Source organism: Euprymna scolopes, chromosome 1, assembly GCF_053919585.1.
Source record: "Euprymna scolopes isolate OS-2025 chromosome 1, ASM5391958v1, whole genome shotgun sequence".
Taxonomy (NCBI): Eukaryota; Metazoa; Mollusca; class Cephalopoda; order Sepiida; family Sepiolidae; genus Euprymna; species Euprymna scolopes.
The window spans coordinates 11247335-11259617 of NC_136482.1; the positions used below are offsets into that span (position 1 = coordinate 11247335).

The 12283-nt window shown below is 40.0% G+C and overlaps 1 protein-coding gene across 1 annotated transcript in view; it reads left to right on the forward strand.

The window, feature by feature from the left end:
* LOC145278789 (short transient receptor potential channel 7-like) overlaps positions 1–12283 on the forward strand; it is a 570160-nt gene that overhangs the window by 464626 nt on the left and 93251 nt on the right. The gene's annotated exons all lie outside the window — the stretch shown is intronic.

The window sequence follows — 12283 nt, forward strand, 5'->3', positions numbered from 1 at the left end:
TTTAAGAATTCAGGTGAAAAGTCATCTCCCTCTCAATACAGACCAATAAGTCTCCTCGGTGTCATGAGTAAGTTGTTGGAATCCATATTAAATAAAGAAGTAGTCAACACCTCAGCAGAAACAACTTTTTTAATGACATGCAATATGGTTTCCGCTCTGCAAGATCTACAGCAGATGTGCTAACAGTTATATCTCATAGGATTAGTGAATCTCTTGACAAAGGCTTCCTTTCCAGGGCAATTGCTCTTGACATATAGAAGGCCTTCGATAAGATATGGCATAAGGGCCTACTTCACAAGATTTTCAAGCTACGGTATCACTGGTAATGTTTTCTCAATCATTAAATCATTTCTCTCCGATAGGTTCATAAGAGTAGTGGTTGATGGGCAGAAAACAGAGGCCCACAGTATTAATGCTGGAGTCCCTCAAGGCTCTATCCTGGGCTCAACTCTTTTCTTGATCTACATCAAGGATCTCCCAAAACACATACTTAAATCATTCGTTGACATCTATGCTGATTACACGACCATCTATGGCAACACATCAAAGGCCGTAAATGACAAGTTCTCTTTAATTCTCTCTCTTCTGATCTTGAGCGCGTGGTTCAGTGGGGGAAGAGGTAGCTGGTTACTTTTAATGCATCCAAAACCAAGTTTCTATCTTTGCATCATCAACACTCTGGACCCCATATGGCATCAACTGAAATGGATTGTTCTCGTCTTGGGGAGACTCTATGTTTTGACAAGCTTTTGGGTTTGACCTTTAGTCCTTATCTGAAATGGAACACGTACATCAGGTCTGCCAAGGACGCTGGGAAAATGGTGGGATTCTTCTACCGCTCCAGAAGATACCTCACTACTGATGCACTTCTCTATCTGCATAAAAGCCAAGTACGTCCAAGGATGGAGTATTTCTGCCATATCTGGTCAGGAGCTGCTAAAAAGAGCCTATCCTGCCTTGACAGAGTACAAAATAGACTTCGTAGTTTAGTGGGGGATGCCCTTTTCTCTTCCCTGCAGCCTCTTTCGCAAAGAAGACACATTGCGATCCTGTCGTTGTTTCATCGTTATTTCCATGGCAAGTGCTTGTCTGAGCGCCAATCTTTCACGAGAAACACCCGAGAGAAGAGAGAATCAGAGAGAATTTTGTCATTTACCGCCTTTGCTTTGTTGCCATAGTTGGTCGTGTCATCAGCATAGATGTCAACACTATAATTGGAATGCCGTCAGGGCCAGTTGCGTGACTGGAATCAAGGTTCTTGATTAGCTTGGCAACTTCACGCACAGTCATTTGTATGTTGCATAGCTTGTTGTCTGTTATAGGAGGAAATACGGGGAGGGACTTGATGGCCTTCGTCGCATAGAGTAGAATTAGCTGCAAAGTTCTTGGCAAATTGTTTTGCCTTGTCTGATGCTGACGAGATGACCTCAGGTCCATTGATGATCGTTGGGATAGAACGCACACTTCTGTTCAGGATCCTGTTTGCTATGTACCAAAACTGGAGGGAACCAAGCCGCTTCTCAGCTACTTTGGATTTAACGGACTGAGCATATAGCTCTCTTGCATGTTTTATTACTCTTTTACAGTGGTTGCTGGCAGTCCTGAAAGCAACTTTAGTCTCGCTACATCTATTACGTTGGTAGCTATGAAAAAGTGATTTCTGTGCACAATGGCAGCAGCACATTCTTGCTTTCTTTCACCTCGTCAATATCATGAATGCATAAGTAAAGTCATCATAACAATGCAATTTACAACCCTTTCTGATCCATTCGGGCGTGATAAAAACTAAGAGGCATTACTTTTGTAACCTTCCTCGTATTAATGTCAGGAATACTATATAAATCCTCACATTGTATTCTTGAATTTCTAAAACCAACTTATTGCTTGACAATGCATAAATATCAAACGAGACTTATTAATATGAGTAAAATAATGAAATAGAAAAATAAAAATCACGTGTTTATCATGTAACTAACTTAGAAATTCAGAAACAAGCACTAAATTCATGACCTTTAGCAACATCTCGCCCATCAGCAAATGCAGACACAATGAAGTTATTATTTCATTAACCAAAACTATCCTTAATCGCTATGCGAGATATTCAAAGCAAAAACACATAAAATAAAATAACGTTAAAAAAATTGCAATCCGAAATTCATACGCATATTAAAGCCTTTGGTTCCAGGTGGGTAATTAGATGGCAAGAAGAAAAACTTGCTTTACAGAGCTAAATATCCATTATACATTTCACGAAAGCTTTTGATTATTTATAAACAAGATAAAATACAGTTTAAATCCAGAAGATACAAACAAAATTCTTATATTACAGACTTCGAACTTGTAAAAGCAGACTTATGACTGAGAAATTCACAAATATAAAGGGGATTCAACTATATGATTAACTAGCGGGGGTACCTGGCGTTGCCCGAGTGTTTGTTTCCGGGACGGGGGGGGGGGTTAAAAATGTTATGGTAGGTAAGTAGGAAGGATCAAACCCGGAGTCATGAGTAAAAGTAGGAAAATAAAGTGTGAAAAAAAAAACATCTGCAACGTTAACAGTTCGGCCACCAAGAAAAGTCCATCCCAGTTGTTTAGGAAAAAAAAAAAAAAACGACTACGGTAGGTCGGCGCGAACGTGAAAATATAATGTGAATTGTCCAGCACGCTAACCACTACGCCACAGAGCACTGCAGCTTAGTTTAGTGATTTTAAATAACTTTACATGAAAGAACTACGAAGCCAAACCGGTGTTCTCTTCTCAACTGTTCCTTGTGAACGATCCCCAAACGGTGTTAAGTGGTGGCAGGGGGAGGAGGAATTTATTAGAAAGAAAATATTTTACCACTTCCATTGATCTTAACCGATTTTGGCCGTGACTTCTCAGCAGAAAAAGTATAGAAATCTAAGATTATCGAGGAATTTGAGAAATAATAAGCCTATAACACACCTCAGATTTTGTTCTGCCGTTTGTGCATATTATATTTGCATGAAATATCTTGATTTTTAATCCTATTAATGTCAAAATCAGACGGGAAAAAATGAGTTCATTTTATTTATATAGAGAAGAGAAGAGAAGAAGATAATACATCAATGACTATTTTGAAGCCAACCTTCATGATGTAATCTCGTTCAACACTAGTTTATTTGCTGCTTACATCACGATTTATTCTCAATATTCGGCAAATTGAACACACGAATATCAAAGACTAAATCTTTAGAATCTGACATCCATTTTGTCGCAGTACGGGTCAAAAAGTTAAGTTACATTTATTCTGATATGATCTTTAAGAAGGAATATATATCTTTTAAGTAGTTGAACCGTCTAGCTTTAGTTCGAGTAATAAATCTTGTATGCCGCAATATGGACGAATATCGTAGAAACAGCAGAGTTCGTAGTGTGAGGCTTCTGTACCTTTCAACGTCTCTCCAAGAATGCCCCTACCAGCCGGTATTTATGGATTAACGAGCCAATCATAATAATGCAGAAGGAAAGTCCTGGATGTACTTGTATTTATTACCTCAGATTTCACTAAAACAAAGTTTCTTTCCTCAAAATTATAATTAACCTTTCAAACTACTAATATTCAAACTCCTCAGTCTAACAACATAAATTTGAATAAATACATTAAAGATACAATCAACTCGGCTGCAAGTGGTCTCGGACTAGGAAACTTCTTACCCATCACACAATCTCTTAGCTAATAGGTTTTGTACTGCATACCAAGTTCCTGTCGCTGTCCTATCGCTACAATGTTGCGACCCTGTTTTTGCTGGACAAATACTACAACATAACATGTGTCCGCAGCCGAGATGGAACCCACTACACGAGTTTGTAGTGTAATTCTTGATGCTTCGCTAGAGGTATCAACGGTATTTTTTTTATTGTGACGCCCTCACTAGATGGGTTGCCTACCACGGCTTAAGAGAGGTCCAATAACCGTCGAGAGAAGAATAGACGTGCCAGTTTCCCAATCTGATATTTTACTTCGCGGTACATACAGCGTCTCGCCATCTCAAATGGTCACCCATCTTGTACTGGCCAGGCTCAATGTCACTTAACTTCGGTGATTTGGGGAGAACTAATATGTGTCAACGTGATTGTGCCCTATATACACAATATATATAAATATATATATATATATATATATATATATATATATATTTTATAAAGCAATATATATATATATATATATATATATATATATATATATATATATATTTTATAAAAGTCCCCTCTTCGGTAGAGCACTTTCGTAAATTATCTTACTCGCTACTTAATTTAGCTGAAATAATGCGAAGCTCGCAATTTGTTTACAAACAAAACGTTTGAGCCCTCTACGAGTAGCGGACGGATGTTTATTTAAATACGCATTCGGACAGTTTAATTTCGGTCACCGATTCCGTAGTCAGGGGGTAGGACTGCCGACTGTCATCACGACGGTTCTAGGTTCGATCCTCGGCTTGGGAGAGGTGTTAGTCTAGCGGCACTGATGAGTTGTGAAACAACGAAACAGGTCTGTATGTCGATGACTAAAATATATTTTATAAAGCTCCCCTCTTCGGTAGAGCACTCTCGTAAATTATCTTACTCGCTACTTAATTTAGTTGAAATAATGCGAAGCTCGCAATTTGTTTACAAACAAAACGTTTGAGCCTTCTACGAGTAGCGGACGGATGTTTATTTAAATACGCATTCGGACAGTTTAATTTCGGCCACCGATTCCGTAGTCAGGGGGTAGGACTGCCGACTGTCATCACGACGGTTCTAGGTTCGATCCTCGGCTTGGGAGAGGTGTTAGTCTAGCGGCACTGATGAGTTGAGAAACAACGAAACAGGTCTGTATGTCGATGACTAAAATATATTTTATAAAGCTCCCCTCTTCGGTAGAGAACTCTCGTAAATTATCTTACTCGCTACTTAATTTAGCTGAAATAATGCGAAGCTCGCAATTTGTTTACAAACAAAACGTTTGAGCCCTCTACGAGTAGCGGACGGATGTTTATTTAAATACGCATTCGGACAGTTTAATTTCGGCCACCGATTCCGTAGTCAGGGGGTAGGACTGCCGACTGTCATCACAGCGGTTCTAGGTTCGATCCTCGGCTTGGGAGAGGTGTTAGTCTAGCGGCACTGATGAGTTGTGAAACAACGAAACAGGTCTGTATGTCGATGACTAAAATATATTTTATAAAGCTCCCCTCTTCGGTAGAGCACTCTCGTAAATTATCTTACTCGCTACTTAATTTAGCTGAAATAATGCGAAGCTCGCAATTTGTTTACAAACAAAACGTTTGAGCCCTCTACGAGTAGCGGACGGATGTTTATTTAAATACGCATTCGGACAGTTTAATTTCGGCCACCGATTCCGTAGTCAGGGGGTAGGACTGCCGACTGTCATCACGACGGTTCTAGGTTCGATCCTCGGCTTGGGAGAGGTGTTAGTCTAGCGGCACTGATGAGTTGTGAAACAACGAAACAGGTCTGTATGTCGATGACTAAAATATATTTTATAAAGCTCCCCTCTTCGGTAGAGCACTCTCGTAAATTATCTTACTCGCTACTTAATTTAGCTGAAATAATGCGAAGCTCGCAATTTGTTTACAAACAAACCGTTTGAGCCTCCTACGAGTAGCGGACGGATGTTTATTTAAATACGCATTCGGACAGTTTAATTTCGGCCACCGATTCCGTAGTCAGGGGGTAGGACTGCCGACTGTCATCACGACGGTTCTAGGTTCGATCCTCGGCTTGGGAGAGGTGTTAGTCTAGCGGCACTGATGAGTTGTGAAACAACGAAACAGGTCTGTATGTCGATGACTAAAATATATTTTATAAAGCTCCCCTCTTCGGTAGAGCACTCTCGTAAATTATCTTACTCGCTACTTAATTTAGCTGAAATAATGCGAAGCTCGCAATTTGTTTACAAACAAACCGTTTGAGCCTCCTACGAGTAACGGACGGATGTTTATTTAAATACGCATTCGGACAGTTTAATTTCGGCCACCGATTCCGTAGTAAGGGGGTAGGACTGCCGACTGTAATCACGACGGTTCTAGGTTCGATCCTCGGCTTGGGAGAGGTGTTAGTCTAGCGGCACTGATGAGTTGTGAAACAACGAAACAGGTCTGTATGTCGATGACTAAAATATATTTTATAAAGCTCCCCTCTTCGGTAGAGCACTCTCGTAAATTATCTTACTCGCTACTTAATTTAGCTGAAATAATGCGAAGCTCGCAATTTGTTTACAAACAAAACGTTTGAGCCCTCTACGAGTAGCGGACGGATGTTTATTTAAATACGCATTCGGACAGTTTAATTTCGGCCACCGATTCCGTAGTCAGGGGGTAGGACTGCCGACTGTCATCACGACGGTTCTAGGTTCGATCCTCGGCTTGGGAGAGGTGTTAGTCTAGCGGCACTGATGAGTTGTGAAACAACGAAACAGGTCTGTATGTCGATGACTAAAATATATTTTATAAAGCTCCCCTCTTCGGTAGAGCACTCTCGTAAATTATCTTACTCGCTACTTAATTTAGCTGAAATAATGCGAAGCTCGCAATTTGTTTACAAACAAACCGTTTGAGCCTCCTACGAGTAACGGACGGATGTTTATTTAAATACGCATTCGGACAGTTTAATTTCGGCCACCGATTCCGTAGTAAGGGGGTAGGACTGCCGACTGTAATCACGACGGTTCTAGGTTCGATCCTCGGCTTGGGAGAGGTGTTAGTCTAGCGGCACTGATGAGTTGTGAAACAACGAAACAGGTCTGTATGTCGATGACTAAAATATATTTTATAAAGCTCCCCTCTTCGGTAGAGCACTCTCGTAAATTATCTTACTCGCTACTTAATTTAGCTGAAATAATGCGAAGCTCGCAATTTGTTTACAAACAAAACGTTTGAGCCTTCTACGAGTAGCGGACGGATGTTTATTTAAATACGCATTCGGACAGTTTAATTTCGGCCACCGATTCCGTAGTCAGGGGGTAGGACTGCCGACTGTCATCACGACGGTTCTAGGTTCGATCCTCGGCTTGGGAGAGGTGTTAGTCTAGCGGCACTGATGAGTTGTGAAACAACGAAACAGGTCTGTATGTCGATGACTAAAATATATTTTATAAAGCTCCCCTCTTCGGTAGAGCACTCTCGTAAATTATCTTACTCGCTACTTAATTTAGCTGAAATAATGCGAAGCTCGCAATTTGTTTACAAACAAAACGTTTGAGCCTTCTACGAGTAGCGGACGGATGTTTATTTAAATACGCATTCGGACAGTTTAATTTCGGCCACCGATTCCGTAGTCAGGGGGTAGGACTGCCGACTGTCATCACGACGGTTCTAGGTTCGATCCTCGGCTTGGGAGAGGTGTTAGTCTAGCGGCACTGATGAGTTGTGAAACAACGAAACAGGTCTGTATGTCGATGACTAAAATATATTTTATAAAGCTTCCCTCTTCGGTAGAGCACTCTCGTAAATTATCTTACTCGCTACTTAATTTAGCTAAAATAATGCGAAGCTCGCAATTTGTTTACAAACAAACCGTTTGAGCCTCCTACGAGTAGCGGACGGATGTTTATTTAAATACGCATTCGGACAGTTTAATTTCGGCCACCGATTCCGTAGTCAGGGGGTAGGACTGCCGACTGTAATCACGACGGTTCTAGGTTCGATCCTCGGCTTGGGAGAGGTGTTAGTCTAGCGGCATTGATGAGTTGTGAAACAACGAAACAGGTCTGTATGTCGATGACTAAAATATATTTTATAAAGCTCCCCTCTTCGGTAGAGCACTCTCGTAAATTATCTTACTCGCTACTTAATTTAGCTGAAATAATGCGAAGCTCGCAATTTGTTTACAAACAAACCGTTTGAGCCTCCTACGAGTAGCGGACGGATGTTTATTTAAATACGCATTCGGACAGTTTAATTTCGGCCACCGATTCCGTAGTCAGGGGGTAGGACTGCCGACTGTCATCACGACGGTTCTAGGTTCGATCCTCGGCTTGGGAGAGGTGTTAGTCTAGCGGCACTGATGAGTTGTGAAACAACGAAACAGGTCTGTATGTCGATGACTAAAATATATTTTATAAAGCTCCCCTCTTCGGTAGAGCACTCTCGTAAATTATCTTACTCGCTACTTAATTTAGCTGAAATAATGCGAAGCTCGCAATTTGTTTACAAACAAAACGTTTGAGCCTTCTACGAGTAGCGGACGGATGTTTATTTAAATACGCATTCGGACAGTTTAATTTCGGCCACCGATTCCGTAGTCAGGGGGTAGGACTGCCGACTGTCATCACAGCGGTTCTAGGTTCGATCCTCGGCTTGGGAGAGGTGTTAGTCTAGCGGCACTGATGAGTTGTGAAACAACGAAACAGGTCTGTATGTCGATGACTAAAATATATTTTATAAAGCTCCCCTCTTCGGTAGAGCACTCTCGTAAATTATCTTACTCGCTACTTAATTTAGCTGAAATAATGCGAAGCTCGCAATTTGTTTACAAACAAAACGTTTGAGCCCTCTACGAGTAGCGGACGGATGTTTATTTAAATACGCATTCGGACAGTTTAATTTCGGCCACCGATTCCGTAGTCAGGGGGTAGGACTGCCGACTGTCATCACGACGGTTCTAGGTTCGATCCTCGGCTTGGGAGAGGTGTTAGTCTAGCGGCACTGATGAGTTGTGAAACAACGAAACAGGTCTGTATGTCGATGACTAAAATATATTTTATAAAGCTCCCCTCTTCGGTAGAGCACTCTCGTAAATTATCTTACTCGCTACTTAATTTAGCTGAAATAATGCGAAGCTCGCAATTTGTTTACAAACAAACCGTTTGAGCCTCCTACGAGTAGCGGACGGATGTTTATTTAAATACGCATTCGGACAGTTTAATTTCGGCCACCGATTCCGTAGTCAGGGGGTAGGACTGCCGACTGTCATCACGACGGTTCTAGGTTCGATCCTCGGCTTGGGAGAGGTGTTAGTCTAGCGGCACTGATGAGTTGTGAAACAACGAAACAGGTCTGTATGTCGATGACTAAAATATATTTTATAAAGCTCCCCTCTTCGGTAGAGCACTCTCGTAAATTATCTTACTCGCTACTTAATTTAGCTGAAATAATGCGAAGCTCGCAATTTGTTTACAAACAAACCGTTTGAGCCTCCTACGAGTAACGGACGGATGTTTATTTAAATACGCATTCGGACAGTTTAATTTCGGCCACCGATTCCGTAGTCAGGGGGTAGGACTGCCGACTGTCATCACGACGGTTCTAGGTGCGATCCTCGGCTTGGGAGAGGTGTTAGTCTAGCGGCACTGATGAGTTGTGAAACAACGAAACAGGTCTGTATGTCGATGACTAAAATATATTTTATAAAGCTCCCCTCTTCGGTAGAGCACTCTCGTAAATTATCTTACTCGCTACTTAATTTAGCTGAAATAATGCGAAGCTCGCAATTTGTTTACAAACAAAACGTTTGAGCCTTCTACGAGTAGCGGACGGATGTTTATTTAAATACGCATTCGGACAGTTTAATTTCGGCCACCGATTCCGTAGTCAGGGGGTAGGACTGCCGACTGTCATCACGACGGTTCTAGGTTCGATCCTCGGCTTGGGAGAGGTGTTAGTCTAGCGGCACTGATGAGTTGTGAAACAACGAAACAGGTCTGTATGTCGATGACTAAAATATATTTTATAAAGCTCCCCTCTTCGGTAGAGCACTCTCGTAAATTATCTTACTCGCTACTTAATTTAGCTGAAATAATGCGAAGCTCGCAATTTGTTTACAAACAAACCGTTTGAGCCTCCTACGAGTAGCGGACGGATGTTTATTTAAATACGCATTCGGACAGTTTAATTTCGGCCACCGATTCCGTAGTCAGGGGGTAGGACTGCCGACTGTCATCACGACGGTTCTAGGTTCGATCCTCGGCTTGGGAGAGGTGTTAGTCTAGCGGCACTGATGAGTTGTGAAACAACGAAACAGGTCTGTATGTCGATGACTAAAATATATTTTATAAAGCTCCCCTCTTCGGTAGAGCACTCTCGTAAATTATCTTACTCGCTACTTAATTTAGCTGAAATAATGCGAAGCTCGCAATTTGTTTACAAACAAAACGTTTGAGCCTTCTACGAGTAGCGGACGGATGTTTATTTAAATACGCATTCGGACAGTTTAATTTCGGCCACCGATTCCGTAGTCAGGGGGTAGAACTGCCGACTGTCATCACGACGGTTCTAGGTTCGATCCTCGGCTTGGGAGAGGTGTTAGTCTAGCGGCACTGATGAGTTGTGAAACAACGAAACAGGTCTGTATGTCGATGACTAAAATATATTTTATATATATATATATATATATATATATATATATATATATATATATATATATGTAGTCATCGATCTGCAGTCCTGTTTCGTTGTATCACAACTCATCAGTGCCGTTAGACTAGCATCTCTCCCAAGCCAAGGATTAAACCTAGGACCGTCGTGTATACGGTCGGCAGTTCTCTCACTCGACCGTGGAATCGACGCCCGTAAATAACTCGTCGGAATGTCTATTTAAATAGACACCCGCCACCACTTTTATAGTGCTCATATCGCTAGTTCGTAAACAAACAAACAACGAGCTTCGCATTTTCAGCCAATTAAGTAGCGGGTGAGATTATTTACGACAGTGCTCTACCCAAAGAGGGAGGGGGGGCTTAAAATATATTTGTGGTCATCGACATACAGTCCTGTTTCGTTGCATCACAACTCATCAGTGCCGGTGATATGGACAATTACTACCGTAATATGTGTTCCAACGAAATTAATTTGTGCCCTCTTAACGCAAATACTCCTGTTCCGTTTCGGTAACTGCTAAAAATTATCCCCTTTATTCTGGAGGTCTCCAGATGCCAGAAAAATTAACAATATTATTAGCGATATTTCTTAGAAATTATGCTTTTAAAATTCTCTCTATTCTCCCAGTGTCCTCGATTGGACCAACATGAAAAAAAATGTAAAGTGAACAAATATCTTGCTGCACAGCTCTTCACTTGGGTTGCCTCCTATAAATGTAGCCCTTGATCACACTAGTCCCTTATGTCTTAGTACAATGTAGATATTTTGGTTAAATAAAAGTTTTTTTACAATAAATATATTACAAATTAATAGGACGTGGCATACAATTAATGATATGCTCACTATATTTAAAAAGTAATTAATGATATGCTCAATATATTTAAAAAGTATTGCTTTTGTTATACTCTCCGTACGAATAATGAAATGACCATGCTATATACATTTTTATTTCATGTTGATTTGACTCGATAAATCCCTGCCTTTTTGTTAATGCGGTTTGGAGTAATCCAGAATTCTTATCATTGATCTTGATTCTATCATCAGGCATGTTGCTATGCAGGAAAGAACCCCCACAAAAATGAAGAAAAACGTGTTTTAATATCAATATCTAAAGGCTATAAAAATTCATTAAAATCCAAAAAATGTTTAAATATCTTTATATTTTAAATCAATCTACAAAAATAAAATACTGGTTATATTTTCGTTTTAACGGTTTTTATTTTCCTTGTGGCAGCTTTCTCGGCCAACAAAATTAGACGATAAAATATTGGCAATCTGAACGTGTTTCACTTGATGATAAAGGCATGTCAAGATAAAATTGCAAATCGTGAAAAATAACAACTGGCGATCAGAAATGATCGATGTCGAAATCACGGGTTTGAACAGTTCCTGGTAGTTGACGTATGATAGAATCAAGGACCACACCAAATATTGTTTTCTAAATTTCGACTTTTTATATAATGAGAAAAATAGAAAATTAAATGCCCCAATATTGTACTTTCGTCAATATTGTATTGTGTTATAATAATAAGTCAAATTATTATGTTATATATATTACGGATGTTTTTTAATTGCAGTAAGTTTTGCTATAGCGGCAAAGAACGTAAGTTTATTATTATTATATATATATATATATATATATATATATATATATATATATATATATATATATATATATATATACGATTAGATTTTTTGGAAAAAGAATTCCAGCAGAGTGCTCAATTAAAAGGAAAATCCAAATTTTAAGAGCGTATTTATATTTTGTGTACAGAAAGTTGTTAGTTGAGACAGATCATTGGTACTGTCGGTTTCAAGCCCGATAATAAGGCCCGTTTAAGGTATCCTTATCAAGCTCTCTTCAGCCAATATTATAACTGTACACAATATATATATATATATATATATAAAGTAGTAGCGTTCGCGTGTGTGTGTGTGT